This window comes from Halichoerus grypus, chromosome 10 (genome assembly GCF_964656455.1).
Source record: "Halichoerus grypus chromosome 10, mHalGry1.hap1.1, whole genome shotgun sequence".
Taxonomy (NCBI): Eukaryota; Metazoa; Chordata; class Mammalia; order Carnivora; family Phocidae; genus Halichoerus; species Halichoerus grypus.
This window is the reverse complement of record NC_135721.1, coordinates 113,130,690-113,154,679: the sequence shown is the minus strand read 5'-3', so window position 1 is coordinate 113,154,679 and position 23,990 is coordinate 113,130,690. Positions and strand designations below refer to the sequence as shown.

General features: G+C 41.1%; 1 protein-coding gene across 6 annotated transcripts in view; it reads left to right on the top strand.

The window, feature by feature from the left end:
* Positions 1-2,219: 2,219 nt before the first annotated feature.
* Positions 2,220-23,990, top strand: part of CSNK2A1 (casein kinase 2 alpha 1) — a 57,889-nt gene continuing 36,118 nt past the window's right edge. For 4 of the 6 annotated variants that reach the window (XR_013441997.1, XR_013441996.1, XR_013441995.1 and 1 more), the window contains exon 1: positions 2,220-2,362. The gene's annotated coding sequence lies outside the window, so the exon portion shown is untranslated. Of the gene's footprint in view, positions 2,363-6,525; positions 6,580-11,542; positions 11,565-23,990 lie in introns of those variants that run through there. The other 2 variants (XM_036121792.2, XM_078057074.1) reach the window with 2 other exon arrangements.

The window sequence follows — 23,990 nt, the reverse complement described above, 5'->3', positions numbered from 1 at the left end:
GAAGAACTGACCCCGTAGGAGGGGCTGAGACCATAGGAAGGTGTGAAGGCTAAACCTTGGGCAATATCCCCACTCTTCTCACATGAATCCCAGACTCCTTACCATGGCCTGAATGCCCTGCCCACCTCTCCCACGAGATTCCCTACCCTCTCTCCCTCACTCACAGTGCTTCAGCCACCCTGGCCTCCTTCCTCAAACTTACCCAACTCTTTCCTGCTTCAGGACCTTTGTACTCACTGCTCCCTTCTCAGAGGGAATTTCTGAACCACTCAAGCTGAAGTGCTCCCCTTTTAGTCTTTTCCATAACTACTTATCTTTTTCCTTCATAGCATTTTTTGCTACCTGAAACTATGTTGTTTATTTATTTGTTTACCCACGTATTATTTGTTTCTCACTTTAGAAAGTGAGTTCCACGAGGAATTGGTGTCGGTCTTGCTCATACCCCAACCCCAGCACTTAGCACTGTGTCCGGCTCATAGCAAGTGATTAATAGCTGTGAACTGAATAAATGTGAACAAAGGATCCATGACAGCTGGCTCAACAAACAAACAAACAAGATCCAAGAGCCAAGTGGAAGGCCAGTCATTTCCTTAAAAAGGTCTTCATGAAAATCTTGGGATCATCTTGTCGAACTCCTCAGCCCACAGGTGGGGAAACAGGCCCAGAGAAGAGGGTTACCCACCTTCGAGCACCCAGAAAGCCATTACTGTAGATTCCCAGCCCCTGGGGTCAAATGCTGCAGACCTGTCTGGCAGATAAGCCCAGAAAACTCACAGCCACCTCCTTGCGGTCATTGCTGTGTGTCTGCAGTTGCGGCCACCCCCATCGTATAGGGAAGGAAATTGCCCCTTTGGGAGCAGAGGTGCCAGTAAGCTGACAAACTGTGAAAGGGGGGCTGGAGAGGGTGGGAAGGCCCATTCCTGGGCCAGGCAGCTATTCTGAGGCAGCTCAGGGATAATAGCTGGTACCAAAATAACCCAACCTCCTCACCCTGGTTCCAGCCCTCACACCTCTGCCCCACTAGAGGTGAGGCTAACACTTGAATTCCTCTCAGTAACACACCAGTTTTTAGCAGGGCCTGCGGAGAGGACAGTGATCATCACACCCAGCCCTGTCCACTGGGGGCTCACAGTCTGACGGAGGAGGCAGGCTAGGGACCAGTCAAGGCTGCTGAATGGTGGTGCCTACGTCTGGGGAAGCTCAAGGGAGGGTAGATCCCCAGAAGAAAGGACCCCTGAATTAATTCAATGGACATACGAAGTTAGCCAGTTCAGGGGGTGACAGTAACAGAAGTAACCGCCAGCGCAAAGGGAGGGAGGCAACACAGATAAGCTCCAGGAATAGTTGGCAGTTTTAGTAGGTAGAAGCATCAGAAATATGAGAGGGGAGGGGCACAATAGGAGGCTAGAAAGGGGGTGAGTGGGCTGTCCAATTTATCTAAGAATTTGGATGTCAAGAGAAGAACTTAGGCTATCTTCGGTGCACAAAGGAGAGCCCTGGAAGATTTTTATCCATAAGGACGCCACGATCAGGTTGGCAAGATATAAAGTGCCCTGTGGCTGCTTTGGGGAGGTTGTCTGGGCCAGGGGAGGGGGAGGAGGGGCAGACCGAAGGAAGAAAACACTTTATTCTAGATGGGCAGTTCTAAATAGGACTCCTGTAGGAGACAGGAATTGAGCCTCAGTCTCTCCAGGGCTTGGATCATTACTCCCTCGACTCCCGCGCCACACCACCCCGAGGGTTCAACTTTCGTTCTTTTGTTGCGAACTCAAAGTTTGAGCAAAGCAAATGTGCTGCTGGAACCCTAACCCTAGTCGAGGGGTCCGAGCAAGAGACTCCATCTCCCAAAATGCTTCGCTTTACAGCCCTGCGGGTCGCGCATGCTTCAAGAAAGACCGGCCGGCTTGCCCACCGGTCAGCTGGGTGAAGTGCAGGAAACATGGGGACCGCCATCTTAGCTTGGGGCAAACCAATTGTAAACCTATGGGAGGTTCTTCTTCTCTGCCTCGTCAGTTCTTAACAGGTACTAAAATAAAATGCTCTTAATTATTGCAAATCTCTTTATTATGCTTTACATTGGAATTTCTTCCATTTTGCCCCCCAATTCGGAACTGCACCTGCAGGGATACAGTAGCACATCCCAGCATGGCCGCACTCAGCCAGGTTCCGCTGGGGGTGGAATCGGAAGCGGTCCCGCCCCGCCTCCTGGTAGGAAGGGGGTTTCCGCTTCCGGCAGCGGCGGCTGCAGCCTCGCTCTCGTCCCTGCGGCTGGCGGCGGAGCCGTGTGTCTCCTCCTCCGCCGCCGCCATATTGTCTGTGTGAGGCGAGGGGAGAGCGGCCGCTGCTGCCGCTTCCACCACAGGTACGGTGGGAGCCGCCAGGCGAGGTCGTTGGGTGTGGAGGTGGGCCCAGGATGGGACAACGGGGCGCGGTCTCCCCTCGCGCTCCCAGCGGACTCCGGAGCGGCCCGTCGCCTTCCCCTGCCCCCCCCCCCCACACACACACCAGCCGAGGCCCCTGCAGCCCATCGGGGAGGCCTGGGGCCACCCTTCAGGACGGGGAGTGAGGCTTCGTAGGCAGAGGCTGATGTGAGGGTGGGAACTGGCTTTCGGGAGTCCGGCTTATTGCGGGGGAGAGGGCTGGACTGGGGCGGGGACTAGGGGGCAACTTGGAGGAAGGGGTCGCCGGAGGGGGAAGGGAGCTTGAGGGGTGGGGCCACTAGGGGATGCTGGGGGAGGGTGCCTAGGGGAGTGGTGCCTGCTGGGTAGGGTGGGGTGAACCTTCCCGCGGAGCGGAGCAGATGGAGTGGGGGCCTTCTAAGGGTCCCTCTGGGCCAGGCGGGCTTCCCACCTGCAGACTGGGGTGCAAGGGAGAGGGAACCCCGGGCGAGGTCGCTGGGGAGAAAGGGGGAGGGGACCACGAAGTGGGGCAGAATGGGTGGAGTTGGAGTTAAGGGTTAGTTGGGAGCCTGGGTGGAAGGGAAGTATGTAGGATGAAAGCTTGGCCAACAGTATACATGTTAAGTTTGTGACCTTTTGAAAGAGTACGACTTTTATTTTGGTTTCGGTTTTTTTTGTTGTTTGTTATTTTGTAGCGTTGGAACATTTCTAGTCTAGGCAGGTGATGGGTGGAGCTTCAGTAGTTTGTTTTTTGGAAAGCAAAGTCAGGGTCGGAAGAAGTAGCTTCTTGACTATTGCCATTGTGGGAAAGGAAGAGTTCTGAAAAGAAGGTGGTAAATTAATTTGGGAAGACTTGATTACCTTTCAGCTGCTGAGTTCTATGAGGAGGGGGCATGGGGAGAGGACATGAAAACTGGAAAGGGAAGATTTTTCTATGAGTTGGGAGACTGCATTACATCTAAGGAGTGGCAATACAGGCTAGTGGTAAAGAACCAGAGTGCTTGGGTTCTCAAATATCATGCCATTACTACTTACCTGTGTGTCCTAATCTTTGTAAACCTTGGTCTTCCTATCTGTAGAGTGGGGGCAGTATTTCCTAGATCATGCAATATGGTGAGCAATAAATAAGATAATTTGTGTCAAGTGCTTACCGCAGTGCCTGACAGGTAGTAAGTGCTTGATTAAAGGGACTAGGTGGTATATTTCGGCTTCCTCTGTCCTGCGTAGAATTTGTGGTCAAGAATCTAACAGGCAAGGGGCGCCTGGGTGGCTCAGTTGGTTAAGCGACTGCCTTCAGCTCAGGTCATGATCCTGGAGTCCCGGGATCGAGTCCCGCATCGGGCTCCCTGCTTGGCAGGGAGTCTGCTTCTCCCTCTGACCCTCCCCCCTCTCATGCTTTCTCTCTATCTCATTCTCTCTCAAATGAATAAATAAAATCTTAAAAAAAAAAAAAAAAAGAGAATCTAACAGGCAAGACTGAAGAATATTACCTTTGTAGTAATTGTTGCAGTTTCTTGTTTTGTTGTAAGTCAGTTGACTTAATTGGCTTGGTGGACCTTTGACTGAAAGACCAGGACCAATAACTTGATCTTCCTCAAGTCATTTTAAAAACTTCACCTGCTGTTTTATCTGGGCAGGTTTATCCTTGTGTGACTTTGAAATACTTGACTTTCATGCGCCATTGGGGGAGGGTACATGACTTCAAGAAAGAATGAAAAGATTTGAAATTTGCTTAGATTGATTTATCAACTGCTTACAAAGTTAGGTCACCCTGGGGCGACTTTTGTTTTAAAAAAAAAAAAGAAAAGCAAACATGCCCAGTTATGTTCTCTTGTATGGAATAAAATAGAGAAGAGAAGCACATATTTAAGGGGAACATTGGGTTACTTCTATGTAATGGGTTTATTGCTTTGCTGTTTGGGGATAAAACAAGTGGCAGCTTCTTTCCCACAGTGTATTTTTAGTTCTCTTGTTGCCTAGCCGCTGTTACAGGGTGAGTCTTTGATTTTACCCTGAACAGACACCTTTACTTCACATACTCCTTTGGACAAAGGGGAAATTTTCTTTAGGAACTGAGTTTAAAGCCCTACATAGGGTTTGGGTTTGTAGTCGACAGAATGCCACCCCTGCCAAAAAAGATGTCTATACTTTAATTCCCAGAATCTGTAAATATGTTACATGGTAAAAGGCACTTTACAGATCTTACTAGGGTTAAGAATCTTAAAATAGGAAAACTATTTTGCATTTCGTGGGTAGGCCCAACCTAATCACACGTGCCCTTAAAAGCAGAGAGCTTTCTCCACTTTGGAGTCAAGAGAGGGGAGAAGGGTGAAATCAGAGATTCCAATCATGAGAGGGACTCCATTTGCTGTTGCTAGAGGGGGCCACATAGAAAGCATGAGAAGGAATACGGGCAGCCTCTAGTAGCAGAGACCAGCCCCAGCTGACAACCAGCAAGGAAATGGAGACCTCAGTCCTACAACCACAAGAAACTGAGTGAGTTTGACCAACAACCTGAATGAGCTTGGAAGTGGATTCTTCCCCAGAGTTTCCAGCAAGGAATATTCCTTGATTTTGGCCTTGTGAGACCCTAAGCAGAAAACATAGCCACGCCCACCTAACTTCTGACCCACAGAAACTGTGAGATAATGAATTTCTATTGTTTTAAGCCACTCCTGTTTGTTGTAATTTGTTATGGCAGCAGTAAAACACTAGTATAGATTTTTGGTACCTGGAGTGGGATACTGTTACCCAAAAACGTGGAAGTGGATGAAAGCCAGAAAATATTTGAGGAGTATGATAGAAAAGGCCTGGAACAGATTGTAGAAATATGGATGTTGACTGCAAGTTAGGGCCAGGTGGCAATGACATGGGCACTGGAAACTGGAGGAAAGAGAATCTTTGTTACATAGTGGCAAATAAGTTTAGAATTGTATCCTGTGGTTATGTGGAAGAGAGAGCTGGTAAGTGATGAACCTGGCTATCCAGCAGAGGAGATTTCCAAGCAGAGTGTTGAAGGTGCAGTCTGGTGTATTTGTGGATATGAATCTGACTAATGGAGTGAACCCCTGTGAAATTTGTGGAAAGTCCATGAGGTCCTTGAGGATTTTATACTATCAGAAACAATGCCAGCTTGGATTGAAAAAGACAGTAGAAAGTTAAAGAGGGCTATTAAAACCCCCAAATTCCAGGCAGGAAACAGGCTGGTAAAACTCAGGTGTGAGTTTGCTGCTTTTCATTAAAAAAGGTGGGTGACTCAGAGGGTGGAACCAAGAGCACAGAGAGGTAGACCTGAAAGCTACAGAGGATTTTGCCCTTTCTTTGAAATGGAACAGAGTTTGCCCAGATTTTGAAACTGCTTTGGACCAATGGATCTGTTTTCTCTTCCATTTTTCTTGTTGGAACTGGAATGTCTTTAACTGCTGCCCTGTGCCTGTCCCACCATTGTCTGTTGGGAGCAGATAACTTTTGTTTTCAGGAATTGTGCCCCATGAGTTTTACTTACTGTATTATGCCCAGAGCCTCATCTACACCTGATTTAGAAAATGAGATTAGGGACTTTTTAATTGATGAGCTTTAGGTGAGATTTTTGGACTTTGAATTGTTGCTATAATGGAATGAGACCTTAGGATGTGGGATGGATGTATTTTGCATTTGGGAGAGATATGAATCTCTGGAGGTCAGACGGTGGGCTGTGGTAGATGAAATGATACCCTGCCCCCCCATCCCTGGAATCTGAATATTAACATTATGTGGCAAAAGGGACTTTGCAAATGTAATTATGGTTTAAGTATTTTAAGATAGGAAGATTATCGTGGATTTTCTGAGTGGGTCCAGTCTAACATGAAGGCAGAGAACTTTCTCCAGCTGGAGTCAGAGAGATGGGCAGAACAAGTCAGAGATTTGAAACATGAGAGGGACTTGACCTGCCATTACTGGAGGGGGGCTTCATGGAAAGCATGTGGGCAGCCCTGCCTGACAGCCAGCAAGGAAATGGAGGCATCAGTCATACAACCCAAGAAACTAAACTTGGCCAACAATCTAAATGAGCCTGGAAGCAGATTTCTCCCTGGAGTTTCCAACAAGGAAAAGAGCAGCGTGGACATCTTGATTTTTGGTCTTGCAGGACCCTAAGCAGAAGACCCAGCCACGCCCACCTGACTTCTGGCCTATAGAAACTGTGAGATAATAAGTTTGTGTTGTTTTATATTTGTGGTAATTTGTTATAGCAACAATAGAAAACTAATAGAGGGGGTTTTGGTGATTTTATTTAAGAATTTTGGGGAGATTATTTTCTAGAGAACAAAAGTAGCAAGGATTATTTTGCAAAGTGATTTGGTCCTAGAAGACTTCACAGAGTAATTGTGTTGAGTGGAACCTATGCCTTTTTTCCTTGGTGTTTAAATATCCTGTTACTGTCCTTAAGTGCAATTTGAATTGGCTAGATGACTAGCTTGGTAAAATGTAGATTCTAGAGTTCTAAGCCATTTTGGTAGGATTTATTCTATAAATAGGTGATTTTCCCATGCCTATAATAAATGTCTTGGATTAATGACATAATTTCTTCATTACTTTTTATTGGTTCAATGAAGCAGTGAGTTTATATGAGAGCCCTTTAAAGACTTATTTCCAACTTCTTATTTATTTATTTTTAAAGATTTTATTTATTTATTTGACAGAGAGAGACACAGCGAGAGAGGGAATACAAGCAGGCGGAATGGGAGAGGGAGAAGCAGGCTTCCCGCGGAGCAGGGAGCCCGATGCGGGGCTCGATCCCAGGACTCTGGGATCATGACCCGAGCCAAATGCAGACGCTTAACGACTGAGCTACCCAGGCGCCCCTATTTCCAACTTTTTAGAGGAGATGGAAATGGGTGATCTTTTTTTGCGAATTGATAACCACCTCTGTACAGTATAGTCTGTTCTTTTTACACCTCCTACCCCAACCCAGAGTTGTTAAGGTCTTTTCTCCCTGTCATTATCATTTGAGGTTAAGAGTCAGATTTGGGAATTATAATTACAGAATGGAGTTCTAGCTTTTAAGAAAGCCTGTTTGTTTTTGTTCTGCAATAGTATCCTATTGATTAGATTAATAAAATGGATTCTCAACTTTAGTGAGAACTTCAGGGGTTGGAGGAAAGAAGTCCAGTTCTTTTTGAGTTAGTTACCTGAATAGAAAGATGATTATAAAATTAGAACATTTCAGGGTATGAAGGACTTCTGAGACTGTATTTTTGACTTTAGGGTTTAGAATAAAGGAAATTGGGCCACACGAAGGTTAAGTGGCTCAACCAAGAATCAGCCCTAGAGCTGGCCTAGAATGCTGGTCCAGGCAATAGAGATTCATGGCTTTTGAACCATATTCCCTGTGCACCCTTGCCTTGCCCTTTTTCTAGGTTTTACCTTGGACAGATTCTCTGTGCCTCACTTTCCTCATGGAGTCATTGTGAGAATCGCCATAGTGGTTGTAACAGATTTAGCACAGTACCTACCGTATGAAGGGCCCCAGAGATAGATGTTAACTGTTACAACATTTATGATAATTGTTTTGGCAACTGTATGACAACCTCTGCATAATACAGTCAATTTGTATAAGTTTAGAAACTGACAAATGATATGACTTGTTGGATTAGGTGTAAGGTAAGGTCTTAGCACTTTAAGGTAATAATGTTTGTGATATTTGATTGCTTGATTTTGTAAAGATTTTATTTATTTATTTATTTATTTGACAGCAAGAGAGGGAACACAAGCAGGGGGAGTGGGAGAGGGAGAAGCAGGCTTCCTACTGAGCAGGGAGCCCAATGCGGGGCTTAATCCCAGGACCCTGGGATCATGACCTGAGCCAAAGGCAGATGCCCAACGACTGAGCCACCCAGGCACCCCGTGATATTTGATTTAGAATGAAAAACTGATTGGGGAGCCTGGCTGGCTCAGTCAGTGGAGCATGCAGCTCTTGATCTCGGGGTTGTGAGTTCGAGCCCCAGGTTGGGTATAGAGATTACTTAAAAATAAAGTCTTTTTAGAAAAATGAGAAGTGGATTTGATCCTTGGTCTATCACAATTCATTGGATGACCTGGGCCAAGTTTGTTTCCCAAGAGAATTAGTGTATTTGTACACCTAAATGTCTTTGAACTCCTAAAATGGGTAATTTCAAAAGTGGTAGATCATTTAGTTGTTTCTTAGTAGAAATCTGGGCCAGCTAGCTTTTCAAATAAAGAAATTCCTCCAGGATTAAGGAAAAGGAACTGCAGTCATTTTAACAAAGGATATATTTACATTGGGTTATAGATAATTGGTAGTTTTTCCTAAATATTTGGTATTCTCTGGGGTAGATTTCAGCAGACCTAGTTGTTGACCAACACACATTTTCCCCCCCACATAGAAATATTGAGTCTTTTTAAAAGTTTAAGGTGAAAGAATTCACAGTATCATGCTAGGAGTGGTATTTCATTGGTTTCTACAAATCCTGTGTCTTTCAGCCTTAGATATGAGAAGCCTCCTTAGCAACAGTTGCTATGGTGGGCAGGCTTTTTTTACATTAGTGGTGATAATGTTTTCTTGCATAGAAAATATTGGTTATCTGATGTGAGGGTTTTAGGGTTAAATACCAGGGTACATTTAGAATAATCTTTTATAATTTATATGTGTCACATTTTAAATGCCTTTATTTTGGCCACTTTTTTCTTTTTATACTTTCTTGTCTCATGGATTTTTCTGACAGGTTTTTATTAGCTGAAACATTTTAATCTGCTTAGAAAAGTGAACACTTGGAATTTTTCTGAAGTTATGAGTAATGCGCTAATGGCCATTTCTCAGTTTAGCTATCTCATTAATGTTCTGTAAATTTTAAGAAAGCAACCCTGTTAAAAATGAATGGATAAATTATTTTCCTTTACAAATTGAATTTCTAACCAGTCAAAAGATGTTACTTGTTCAACAGACCCTGAGTGCCTACTACATACCTGGTAGGTGCTGTGCTAAGGATCTCTAGATAGTCCCTGTCCCCAAGCTTAGAATTAAATGACATTTTGTAATCATGTATCATTCCACAACTTAGTAGCTTTCTGAGATGTTTTCTTATGAAAACTCCTATTGGCTTTGTATCTTTTGGGGGCGGGGAGGCTTTGTATCTTAGGTATGGTTTCTGAAACAGCTACAGAAATTTGTAGGGGAGGGATTGAGAATTTCTTTTTTTTTTTTTTTTTTTTGAGAATTTCTCATTTTTAATGGAATTCTTTAACTGAGATTGCAGGGGATGGGCAAACAGGATAGTTGGAAAGAACTCCAGCTTTGGAGTGAAGTGACCAAATTTGGAGCTTACTTAACCCTCTTAAGCCTGGATTTTGCCATCTCTCCAATTGGGATAGCAGCTACCATGGACAATTTATTTTTATTTTATTTTTATTTATTTATTTGACAGAGAGAGACACAGCAAGAGAGGGAACACAAGCAGGGAGAGTGGGAGAGGGAGAAACAGGCTTCCCGCTGAGCAGGGACGGGGCTTGGTCCCAGGACACTGGCTGGGATCATGACCTGAGCCGAAGGCAGACGCTTAACGACTGAGCCACCTAGGTGCCCCCCATGGACAATTTATTAACCTTCAGTTTCTTCCTCTGTAAAATGAGGATAGTAGTAGTACTTGCCTCAGAGTGTTCTTGTGAGGATTAATAACTAAAGCACCAGTTAATGTTTTCTCAGGGTTACTGTGAGGATGAAAATTTCATTTTATAAAATGCTGGGTGCCTGACTAACATGAATTCTTTCTCTTTGCTGTAGTGGAGACAATGTGTTCTTTGCAGTGCTGCTACTCTTTACTCTATTTTCATTTTCTGCTGCCAGGAGTTCTTATTTTTTAATGAGGCCTTTTGATCTGTACTTCCTGTTTCTGGTGTGTCCTGCTGGGTGAGTGTGAGCTACTAAATTGGTGCTGGGTAGGGGTGGGTCGGTATATGAGTTACATCCAGTGTAGATTGCCTCAGTTGCTCAAGTACAGTGTACCTTGCCAGAGTGGTTATCTAGTCTTGGTGAATCTAAGGTTCTCTTCTAGATAGCAAAGTGAATCTTCCCATCTCAGACTCAGGGAAAGTTCAAGGTTTGCTCACCAAGAGCCGTGTGGACCTGGATCAGAGGTCTTATTCCCAGTGGTCCTTTGATCATAGTTTACTGGTGCTTGGTTATTATGTGTTAGGAATATGTTTGAAGAAGTTTTTCCTGTATTAACATTTTTATGTCCTATTCTCTCAGGTAATCCACTAACTTTCTTGTTTGCTCGTATTCTTAAATCAGACACCCTGTAGGCGGAGCATGAACCTATCTTTATCAGTACTTTAAAGTGATAAAGCATTCTCTGTATTTATGACTATATAGAGTGAATACAAATAATCATCTGCTTTGAAATCGGTCTCCCATCTTTTTTTTTTTTTTTTAATCTTATTTACTTATTTGAGGGAGAGAGAGCACAAGCGGGTTGGGGGGGGGTGCCGAGGGAGAGGGAGAAGCAGACTCCCCGCTGAGCAGGGAGCCCACACAGGGCTCTATCTCAAGACCCTGAGATCATGACCTGAGCTGAAGGCAGATGCTTATGCAACTGAGCCACCCAGTTGCCTTGGTCTTCCATCTTTTAAAACCCAATTTTTATACCATTGTGGCCTGTAGGCAGCCCATTCAGATAAGAGACTAATGAAGACTTCTGATTTTTGAAACTCATATCTCCACCCTTCATCTTGCCTCCACATTTAAAGCAACCCATTTCATTGTAATATTAATGGTAGGCTGTTAATTGAATTAGTGTGCAGAATTAGGGAAATAGTGTTGAATTAGTGAAAATAACCTATTTAGGCTTTGAATCCTAAACAGACTAGAATTCAAGTCTGGCCTCCATCATTTAGTAATCCTTTGATCTTTGGCAGGTCATTTATTCAACCTCTGAACCTCTTTCTTTCTCTTCCTCCCTTTCTTGTCTGTCTGTTCGTTCTTTCTTTCTTTCTTTCTCTCTCTCTCCCCCCCCCCCCCACACACACAGTGCTAGGTGTGGGGCGGCGGGAGGGGGAGAGGGAGAATGTTAAGCAGGTTCCATGCCCAACGTGGGGCTCAGTTTCACAACCCTGAGATCATGACCTGAATCGAAATCAAGAGCCGGGCACTTAACCAACTGAGTCACCCAGGTACCTCTGAACTGTTTATTATTATTATTATTTTTTTTTTATAAAGACTTACTTATTTTAGAGAGAGAGAAAGAGAGTGTGTCTGTGCATGTGGGGGAGGGGCAGAGGGAGAAGGAGAGAGAGAATCTCAAGCAGCTGGATGCAGGGCTCGATCTCACAACCTGAGCCGAAATCAAGAGTCCAAGGCTGAATGGACTGAGCCACCCAGGTGCCCCTGCACCTGTTTATTTCTAAAATGGGAGTTTATGGGGTGCCTGGGTGGCTCAGTCGTTAAGCATCTGCCTTCAGCTCAGGTCATGATCCCAGGGTCCTGGGATCAAGCCCCGCATGTGGCTATCTGCTCAGCGGGAAGCCAGCTTCTCCCTCTCCCACTCCCTCTGCTTGTGTTCCCTCTCTTGCTGTGTCTCTCTCTGTCAGATAAACAAATAAAATATTTTTTAAAATAAAAAATAAATAAATAAAATGGGAGTTTACATTTCCTCCCATGCCTGGTTTATAAGAGGCATTCAAATGGAAAGCAGTAGTTATTACATACATAAATGCTGGATTATACTTTAGATTACTCTAGATCTCAAATGAAGTTTTTGGTCTTTGTGTTCCAGAGGGTCATGGCCAGTGGAATTAAGTTTTAGATTATGACTTTATTTTGATTGTGTTGCCTGATAAAATGATACACAGATGAAGTCTTCTTTGCCCATGATTTATTATATTCTGTATTATTGGAGACAGTACTAGACTTCAAACTTCTGTCAGGTGTTGGAGGTAGAGCTGTGTTATTTCAAGTCAAACTGCTTGGCTTTCCTTATAATACTTCCCTTCATTGGAAGACCTCCAACTGTTCCTGTTATTTACGTAACATTGACCCTTTGATTCCTTTTCTGGCTTAAAGGTAGAGAAATGAAATTCACACAGAGAGCCCAAATGTTAATGTTTTTTGTTATTCCATACTCATTTGTTTTATGGTAAAGCTTGAGTGTATTGCCTTTTAAAACAGGACTGTTGTAAATTTTGTAGATGGCAGTAAAGACAGGAGGCCCAGTAATGTGTTTGGGTTGTAATGTCTTAAATATTCTGCAGGTTTATGTAAGCAATAATTTTCTGAGTTAATCAGGTTTATTGTGAATATTTATATTGCAAATTTGGACCCTTAATAGGACCAGAAGAAACTTACACTGTTGTCTTTAAACGGGTAGTTTTCTTGCTTATTCAGTGTGTACTTGGAGTCTTGGGATTTGAAGGTCAGAGTTGGTTAAGGGGTCAAGGAGCTAATTGTTAACCTTTTAACCTGTATATTTTTCCCCAATTTAAAAATAAAACACCATGACTTACATGGCATTAGTTTGATAGGTAAGAGAGAATATTAATATTGTTCATGACCTTGAGACAAGAAAGTAGAATCATTATAAAGTGGAGGGAGAAAGGTGATTTCATTTAATATTACATTCATGTTTTTCCATTAACCTGTTTTCTTTTGGCTTATTCTTCCAAGTTAGGGTTGCGAGGTTTAGTTTGTATTTGTTGTTTTGTTTTTTGTTTTTTTGTGCCAATTACCTCCATCCAAATAGATGGTTTCTCAGAACAAATCATTGTTCATTAATGGTATATCTGGACTAGAAGGCTCAAAAGATGATTACATGCATATCCCTTGAAACAAGGGGAGTTATGAAATAGGTTTTTCAATCTACTGCACGGATTCTAGCAATTTCAGCTTGTGATCTCTGTATGTTATTTAAACCAGGATTTTTCAGCCAATGTACTACATCAGCGGGAGTTACAGATGGGCTAAGGTACTGGTCCCCTCAACCCTCTAGCCATTTGTGCAGGCTACAGGGCATCCAAGCCAATGACCTTGGGTCCAAAAGTCTTGATCACTCATCCCAGTATACCATACAAATACTATTTTCTCTTGGTGTTTTGACTTTTAAGAAGGCAGTAAGCACTGATTTAGAAAGTTTGGTAACTTTTTTTTTTTTTTTTTAACAGTTTTAAGATGCAAAAGGTCACAAATCTTAAAATAATCTTGGCTTTAAATTTAGAAAAGACCATTTTAAAGTATCTCTCAGACCCTCAAGTAATTTTCTTTCCACATATAATTTGAGAGATATATTTTAGGGGCGTGTGGCTGGCTTAGTTGGGAGAGCATGTGACTCTTATCTCAGGATTATAAATTTGAGTCCCATGTTGGATATGGAGATTGCTTGAAAATAAAATCCTTTAAAAAAAAAGAGAGAGATACTTTAAAAAGTAAGACTATAGGGGCATGTGGGTGGCTCGGTGCTTTAAGTGTCTAACTCTTGATTTCAACTCAGGTCATGATCTCAGGGTCGTGAGATGGAGCTCTGGGCTCAGCGTGGAGTCCGCTTAAGGTTATCTCTCCCTCCCCCATCTCCCCGCCCACTTGCGCACGCTCACTCTCTTTCAGTAAATAAAATCTTTAAAAAAAATAAGACTATAAACGATTCAAGTTTAGACACTTGTGAAGAAATTCAGGTTATTTTTTTATACAGTGAAGCAAAAACTAAAGTACCCATGCTTAAAACTGTTGTCTTCACCTGAGTGACTCTGAATGCCACTGTATCTTTTCTGAAGCTGACATTTTGTTAATCATTTGTCAAGCTTCCTTCTCATGCTAGAACATAAATTGAAGCCTAGGATACATTGTCTTCCTCTATCCCTTCAGGAAAGAGAAATTTAATTGTTTAATATTTGTTTGAGAAACAAATTGTTTAATATTGTTTGAGAGGGTGCCTGGGTGGCTCAGTTGGTTAAGCAACTGCCTTCAGCTCAGGTCATGATCCCAGAGTCCTGGGATCAAGTCCCACATCGGGCTCCCTGCTTCGCGGGAAGCCTGCTTCTCCCTCTGACCCTACCCCCTCTTGTGCTCTCTCTCTCTCTCAAATAAATAAATAAAATCTTTTTAGGGGCACCTGGGTGGCTCAGTCGTTAAGCGTCTGCCTTCGGCTCAGGTCACGATCCCAGGATCCTGGGATCGAGCCCCGCATCGGGCTCCCTGCTCAGCGGGGAGTCTGCTTCTCCCTCTCCCTCTCCCCCTGCTTGTGTTCCCTCTTTCGCTGTGTGTCTCTCTGTCAAATAAATAAATAAAAATCTTTAAAAAAAAAAAAAATAAATAAATAAATAAAATCTTTTTAAAAAAATATTGTTTGAGAAATTTAATTAATATTTATGTAAATTATCAAGTTAACCTTTTAAGATGGATATTTTACAATGTTAAAAATGGGATTTTTAATTCAGCTGGGGTTTACAGATTCCTCTGGGTCTGTAACAGAAGCTACAGACCTTTTCTTCAAAAAATGTACCTGCACAGGCCATTTTGTATATATTTAGAGGGAGTTTCATGGACCTCTGATGTCATTGATGGACTCCATTTTCAATGCTATAATTTATGTGGCCCAAATAATAATTTCCCCTTTTCATTATTTTCAGTACTGTAACATTTGCCTGATTTATCATTTGTCACAGTATTATTCTTTCAACAAACAATTCTGGACCATATGCATCTTCTGTGATAGACTCCTGAGGGTACAGAGGCACTGTTTTCTACCCTTGGAATTTTGTCTAGCTAGAGAGACGGATGTGTGACAGTGCAGTGACCGTGCTAGATGGAAGGAGTAAACAAAGAGTGTTGTTGGAGTGCAGAGGAAGGGTCTTGACCGTTAGAATTTTTCTGTAAATCCATGTTTGATTCTGCATTTCTTAATTGGCAAAAGGTATATTGTGAATTCTAAATAGTCTTAAATTGAGAACTTAAATGTGCTTGCCACTGCATGTAATGCTGGATATTTTCTTTGCCCATATTTCCCCCATTTACCTTTGTAAGATATGTAGTATGTATTAATTAATTTTCTAATCTTACATATGTATTTAGTATAGAGCAGGGATTGCTAACCCAAATACCTACAGGAGTCAGACCAGTAAGATAAATGAACAGCCAGGTTTACCTATAGCATCTCCATTGGGTGGGTTCTAGAGCCCCATTGTTGGATAACACAGGTTAGCCGATTCAAATGATTTTTATCAGTGTAGGAATACAGAATTATTGTTACCTGACAGACCTACCTACTTTTTCTTCTTCTTTTGAGAAATTGAAGGTTAATTTTTTTTGTTTTTAGTGTTGGCAGCTAAGTCACACTTAAATATTTATAATGAAAAATTTTAATACGTAATTCAGCTTGATAGCTGATTCACTTTAAGATTTATTTATTTATTTTAGAGCAAGAGCGAGTGTGCACACGTGAGTTGGGGGAGAGGGAGAGGGGAAGCAGACTCCATGCTGAGCGGGGAGTCCAGCTCGGGCTTGATCTTACAGCCCTGAGATTGTGACCTGAGCCGAAATCAAGAGTTAGACACTGAACCGACTACACAACTCAGAGGCCGCATAGCTGATTCACTTTTTAAAAACACTGTGAAAAACTTGTACATGAATGTTCATAGCAGCATTGTTCATAGTGGCCAAAGAGAGGAAGCAGCGCAAATGTTTTATCACCTGATGGATAAACAAGATGTAGTATAGCCATCCAGTGGATTTAGCTATATAAAGGAATGAACTACCATGACAGAAACTACAACATGGATGAACCTTGAAAACATACTAAATGAAAGAAACCAGACACACAAAGTCACATTGTGTGATTGATTCCATTTATATGAAATGTCCAGGATAGGCAAATCCATAGATAGAAAGCACATTGGCAGGGGGAGGTGGAGCATTAGGAATGACTGCTATGGAGTATTGGGTTTCTTTTCGATGTGATAGAAATGTTCTAGAATCAGATAGTGGTGATGGTTGCACGTTGTGAATATACTAAAAACCACTGAGTTGTGCACTTGAAAAGAGTGAGTTTTAGGTCATGTGGATTTTATATGAGTTTTTAAAATTGAAAAAAAAAATACTATTGTGAGCCAAATGGGACATTGTTTGCTGTAGAACAGAATGAGTAGGCTGTGAATCTAGACAATAAATCACCACCTTTCTGTGACCTTACAGAGATTACTCCAATTTGCCTTCTGTAAAATGGGGAAGATAATACCTATGTCTTGGACTTGTTAGGTTTAAAAGTGGTAAATACAAATCCTAAGAAGCAGTCATTGACCCTCCATAGGCTTTCACGTATCATTAGAGTTGGAAGTCAGCCAGTGTTTGCTGCCCTAAGTTCCAGCCTGTTTTCTATTGTTGGCAAGTTTAGAAAAACCTACCCTGTTGTTTACTGCTTATTGGTCACCTACAGGAAGTATGGTTGTCTCCTGTGTAACCTCCATGACAGTAAAGAGTAGGAGAGGGTATTAATCCTTATATTCTGCAGTTTCCTCATATAATCCGATAAGTTAAATGACAGAGCCAAGGTCATATTTCGTCTCAGTGGTTCCAGTGTTCCCATTCTTTCTATAACCTCATGGTGCTTTTTAAATCCAGGCTTTATGTCTTTCAGTAATAACTTTCTGTGGCTCTATCATGGATTGTCAGGCACTGTGCTGTACACATGGGTAAATCACATAGCCTCATAAAAGCTTGTGGCTCCAGGGGCACCTGGGTGGCTCAGTCAGGTAAGTGTCTGCCTTCAGCTCAGGTTCATGATCTCTGGGTCATGGGATGGAGCCCCGTGTTGGGCTCCCTGCTCAGTGGGGAGTCTGCTTCTCCCTTTCCCTCTGCACTCCCACTCATGCTCTTCGTCTCTCTCTCAAATAAAAAAATAAAAATAAAAAATAAAGCTTGTGGCTCCAAAGAAACGTCTCTCACACATATTGACTGGTTTCGTATCTCATTGGGAAATAATAGTATCACTGTTTTACCTCTTGTGTTGGTGATGGATGTGCTTTACATGTAAGACCAAAGAACATCTTTAAAATTAGCTGCAGATCAAAAATATCCATCATACAGCCAAAGTGCTTTTCTCGATTTTGAACATGAGCAGGTCCGTATGCAACCAGATTGATTTTTACCAAAATATTGTATATTATTACCTTAAAAGTCTGTCAGACATTTATGGAACACATCCCTGTGCTAGGCACTGTGATAAATACAGGGCATATACTAAGAGAAATAAATTATGGTTTAAGTCCTTGAGTTTATAATCTATTGAGGAGAGAGAATGGCATAAACAAAACAATTGATAATGTAATGAGTATATGGGAGTGCTTTGGTCCCATAGAGGAGCACTTGGCTTATTTTGGAGAGGTATAGAAAGGCTTTATCATGGATGTAAAACTGGGCTAATTCTTGAAGGGTGAGTAAAGTTCCCCCTAGCAAGCATTATTGGAGGTCATAAAATTAAAGTCACAGAGAAGGAAAAGCATGGTCAGTACTCCTTTGCTTAATGTTTTAAAAGTTTAAAACTTTTTAAAGTGTTAGAAATGTTAATCTGTACAGTAGAAAGCCATTAGAATAGAGCAGAGGTTGTAAACTGATACCCAGTTACAGTACTGATTGAACTGGTTATGGGACTACTCAGGTTTTCATTTCTTATGTTAGTTTTGGTAAATCTTTCCTCTAGGAATGTCAAATTTACTGGCATGAAGTTAATTGTGTTATCCTATGTTTAATTATCCTATATTTTAGGATACAGCATATGATAATTTCCCCCTTAAAATTTTTATTTTTAAAATTAATGTAAGTAAAATTGGTTCCTTTTTGTGTGCACAGTTCAGTGGATTTTAACACACACAAGAGATTCAGGTAACCACCATCACAACCAAGACAGAGCAATTGTATCACCTCCTTCATGTACCCTCAGTAGTCACACCCAGCCTCCCACCCCTATTCTCTGGCAGCCACTATTCTGTTCTCAGTTACTATAGTTTTATCTTTTCAGAAATGTTATATATGGGCGCCTGGGTGGCTCAGTTGGTTAAGCGACTGCCTTCGGCTCAGGTCATGATCCTGGAGTCCCTGGATCGAGTCCCGCATCGGGCTCCCTGCTCGGCAGGGAGTCTGCTTCTCCCTCTGACCCTTCCCCCTCTCATGTGCTCTCTCTCATTCTCTCTCTCTCATATAAATAAATAAAAAATCTTTAAAAAAAAAAAAAGAAAAGAAATGTTATATAAGTGGAATCAAACAATATATATTATTTTGAAACTGGCTTTTTTTAAACAGCAGGTTGCTTTTGAGATTCATTGAAGTTGAATCAATGGTTAGTTCCTTTTTATTGCTGAGTAGTAGTATTCCATTGTATGGATGGACCACAGTTTATCCATTTAGTTAATATTCTTTGGTGATTATTAATAGAGCTGCTGTAAATATACATGTATGGGCTTTTATGAACATCTATGAGTGGGATTGCTGGTTCATGTGAAAAATGTAACTTCATAAGAAACTGCCGAATTGTTTTCCAGAACAGCTCTACCATGTCGCATTCCCATCAGCATGTGTGAGAGTGTTCAATTGTTCCACATCCTCTCTAGCACCAAGTATTTTCAATATTTAACTTTTAATTTTTAAGTAATTTTAGATTTACAGAAGAGTTGTGTAGAGTCCTTATATGCTCTTCACCCAGTTTCCCCTAGTGTTAACACTTCACATAACCGTAACACTTGATTGAAACTAAGAAATAAACACTAATACAATACTGTTAACTAAACTAAAATGGACTTTATTTGGATTTTACCAGTTATGTGCTTTTTCTGTTCCAGGATCCAATCCAGGATACCACATTACATTAGTCACCATGTCTCCTTAGTCTCCTCCAGTCTGTGATAATTTTTCGGTCTTTCCTTGATTTTCAAGACTGACACTTTTGGAGAAGACTGGTGAGATTATAGAATGCCCTTCGATTTAGGTTTGACTGATGTTTTCTCATGATTAGATTGTGGTTATGAATTTTTGAGAATACCATAGGTGACATGTCTTTGTCATCAGATTGCATCAAGGGTATATGATGTCAATGTAATTTATCTTTAGTGATGTTTAGGTTGTGTTTGCCAGGTTTCTCCACTCTAAAATTATTATTTCTCCCTTTACATACTTATTCATTAGGAGGGCTTTCCTAAGTCCAACCCGATTTGAAGGGGAAGAACATTAAGTTCCACCTCCTCGATGGAGGCATACCAAATAATTTGTGGACTATGTTAAACCACCAGAGTAATTAATGAGGATTGGGGGAGATTCTTAGAAACTATGCAGATAATCCTGTTTCTCCTAAAAGTTTTATTCACCAAGTTTAGCATCTGTCAGTGGATCTTGGCTACAGCAATTACTGTTGCTGGTCTAACGGAAATTTTCTATTTCTTTCTGCATGTATATGTAAGTTGGAATTCTTATGTAGGGAAGATTTTCAGAATTTAATTATTTAGTGTGGACTCACGGATATTTATTTTACCTTTAGGGTCACAATCTAATTCCATCATTATTACTCGGATTGTTCAAGCTTTGGCAATTGATGCTCTTTCCAGTTGGCTCCCATGTCCTTTTGACTACAAGATTTGCCAGGCTATCTTGTATTTTTCCTGCCCCATTCTAGAATCAGCCATTTCTCCAAGGAGCTGTCATTCCTTTTATTGGAGAAAATTACTGAGAAGCCAGGATGTGGGCACTGGTTATTGTCATTGCTACTCGTTGACACTGTTTCTGGGTGCTCTCAGTGGACAGAGCTAGGAATTTGCATTCAGTAATATTCACTCTTCGTTGTGTACAGTTCTGTGGGTTTTGACAATGCTTAGAGTAACAAATCCACCTCTACAGTATTACACAGAACATTTCATTGCCATGGGGCAATCACTCATCTGTTCTCTGTCTTTATGGTTTGCCTTTTCTAGAATGTCCTATAAATGGAAGTATACAATATGTAGCTTGTTGTTGTTTTTAAAGATTTTATTTTTAAGAAATCTCTACATCCAATGTGGGGCTGAACTTAAAACCCCAAGATCAAGAGTCATATGGTTTACCAACTGAGCCAGCCGGGCAGCCCAGTATGTAGCTTTTTGGATCTGTCTTCTTCACTCAAAGAAATATATTTAAGATTGATCCATGTTGTTCAAATCAGTTGTTTGTTTTCCATTGTGTGCTTGTACCACCATTTGTGTATCCATTCACCTGTTGTACATCTTGGTTGTATCAATTTTTTTTTTTGCAATTACGAATAAAGCTGCTATCAACATTCACATATCGGTTTTTGTGTGAACATTGGTTTTCAGTTCACTTGAAAAAAAATACCTAAGAGTGGGAATGCTGGTTTGATTGGTAAGTGTATGTTTAACTTTATAAGAAACAGCCAAACTTTTCCAAGATGGCTATATATACACCATGTTGCATTCCCATCAGGAATGAGTTTCTGTTACTCTGCATCCTCAGTATTCTGAGTTTTTATTTTTTAATTTTTAACCATTTTAGTAGATCTGTAGTGTATCTCATTTTTATTTTAAGATTTTATTTATGAGAGCCAGCGTGTGCGCATGCGCGCGCACACACACACACACAAGCAGTGGGGGCGGCAGGCAGAGGGAGAAGCAGGCTCCCTGCTGAGCAAGGAGCCCCGGGCTCAATCCCAGCACCCTGGGATCATGACCTGAGCCGAAAACAGATGCTTAACCAACTGAGCCACCCAGGCATCCCATCATGTTTATTTTAGTTTGACTTTCCCTAATGACTAACAATATTGTGCATCTTTTCATAGGCTTATCCATAGATCTTCTTTTGCAAAGTGTCTGTTCAGATCTCTTGCCTGTTAATTAATTGGGTTTTCTTATTGTTGAGTTCTTTCTTACACATTTAAGTCTTTTATCATATATGTGATTTACAAATATATTTTCCCTATCTGTGGTTTATTTTTCATTCTCTTAACAGTGTTTTTCACAGAGAAGAAATACTTTATTTTTTTTTATTTTATTTTTTTAAAGATTTTATTCATTTATTTGACAGAGAGAGGCACAGCGAGAGAGGGAACACAAGCAGGGGGAGTGGGAGAGGGAGAAGCAGGCTTCCCGCCGAGCAGGGAGCCTGATGGGAGGCTCGATCCCAGGACCCTGAGATCATGACCTGAGCCGAAGGCAGACGCTTAACGACTGAGCCACCCAGGCGCCCCGAGAAGAAATACTTTAATTAATACTTTATGATGAAGTCCAGTTTATCAATTTTTATTTTTATGGATTATGCTTTTGGCATTATGTTTTACGACCTCTGCCTAATCCTAATTCCAGGTCCCCAGATCACAAGATTTTCTTCTAAAGGTTTGAAAATGTTATATTTAGATCCACCATTCATTCATTACTAATTGTTTCTTTTTTAGGTGTGTGAGGTTTAGGGTGAAGTACATGATTTTGCATATGGATGTGCAGATGTTCCAAAACCCTTTACAGAAAAGATTACCCTTTCTCCATTGAACTGCCTTTGTACTATTGTCAAAAATCAGGCCATGTTTCTAAGAATCTGTCTCTGTATTCCCCATTCTGTTCCACTGATCTATGTTTTATCCCTTTGCCAATACCACACTGTTTTAATAACTGTGGCTTTGTAATAAATAACTTAAAATTAGTGTGATTCCTCCAGCTTTATTTTTCTTTTTCAAAACTGTTTTGATTATTCTAGTTCATTTGGATCTTTTTTTTTAATCTAGTCTGACAGTCTTTATCTTTACCTGGATAATTTATTTCATTGATACTGAATATAATTAGCCATTATGTTCTTATGTTCTGGGGTTTTTTCTTTTTTTCTTACCCTTTTTGGTGTTCTTTTTATCATTCCATTTTCCCCCTCTTTCTAGTTTTGAAATACATGGTATTTTTGTTTTATAAGTAGATAGCATCATAGATGATATAAATTGGAGCCATAATTTACCAAAGTCTAATATTAATGGTCAATGTTTGCTTGAACTTTTCCATACATTTTTATTTTGCTCTTTTTTTCTCTTTCAACACAAACCTTCCAAATGGGATTATGGTTCTTTATCTTCTTTATTTAGAGATATTTGCTGGATATAGAATTATAATTTGGCAAAATTTTTTCCTTAGCACACTGCAGGTATTAAACTTTTGTCTTCAAGCTTCATTGTTGCTTTTGGAAAATCAGATGTTCTGAGTTGCTTCTTTGAATGTAGTCTGACTTCTCTACTTGCTTTTCAGCTTCTCTGCTTTGATTTTTCTGCTGTTTTATTATTCTATGTTGTGGATTTCTTTTTATTTATCTTCTTTGGAATTTGTTGGCTTCTGGAATGTGGTTGTGTTTCATTGCTTCTGGGAAATTTTCAGCTGTTATACCTCTTTCAAATATTGCCTTTGCCCTGTCCCATTTTCTCCTTTTCTTGTAGTCCTTTTTTTTTTTTTTTTTTTAATTAAATTTTTTTTTTTTTTTTTTTTTTAAAGATTTTATTTATTTGACAGAGAGAGACACAGCGAGAGCAGGAACACAAGCCGGGGGAGTGGGAGAGGGAGAAGCAGGCTTCCCACAGAGCAGGGAGTCCGATGTGGGGCTCGATCCCAGGACCCTGGGATCATGACCTGAGCCGAAGGCAGACACTTAACGACTGAGCCACCCAGGCGCCCCTACCTGCATATGTTAAAGCTTATCTCTCATTTCTATAAGCACAGTCAGCATGGTTGTTTGGAGTTTGAGTTTGATAAGATCAGAAGTCTCTGTAGGACTTTTCTTTTTCCTGCCAGTTCTCAGTCTTGTAGTCTTTTCCTTCAGTACCTAGTTATCTTTGATTACAGGTTGCGTATTATATTTGAAAAATTATTTGTAGGAATCATTTGAGGCCCATAATAACAAGGTACTTTTTTTCCACACAGAGCTTATTCATGTTAGTTATCTGGACATGACAGGTCCAGGGACCACCTTAAAACAAGCTTCATATCTGATACTCCCTCCATAGGGATGTAATTCTTTCCTGGCTCTTCCACTTTATTCACTCTCACCCTAAGGTGGTAACCCTCTGAAGTCAGCTTATTATGAAGGTCTCCTTTTAGGCTCCTCCCCTTGTGAGGGCCCTGTGCTTTGATTTCCGTGAGGACAGAATTCTAATTTTCAGGGATCAACAAATACCCTTTGGGCTTCCTTCCTTGCTTCCTTCCTTCTTTGGGTTCTCATTTTCTTCGCTGTAGGCTATAATTGTTTATCTGTTTTATTTAAGACAGAGAAAATGAGAATGTGTATGTGTGTGTGAGAGTGAGTGTATGTGTGTTTAATCTGTTCTGTAGCTGTTCTCAGTGGAAAGATTGACCCAAATAACCTACTCCACCATTACTGAAAACAGGAAAATTACCTGCTAAAATCTTGGTTTCTTTGAAAACTGAGAAGCTCCAGTTACATTTTCATGGATCTACACCCCCTAGCTCTTTGTCCTTTCTAGGCATTTTGCTTTGTGACCTCTGTAGTAGAACTTGTCTGTATGAGTGGAGAAAGGAAGAGAATGAGATCTAAATTGCAATGGTTATGAGTTAATAATTTTTTTTAAGGCACACATTAGTAACAGTCGAGTAGAG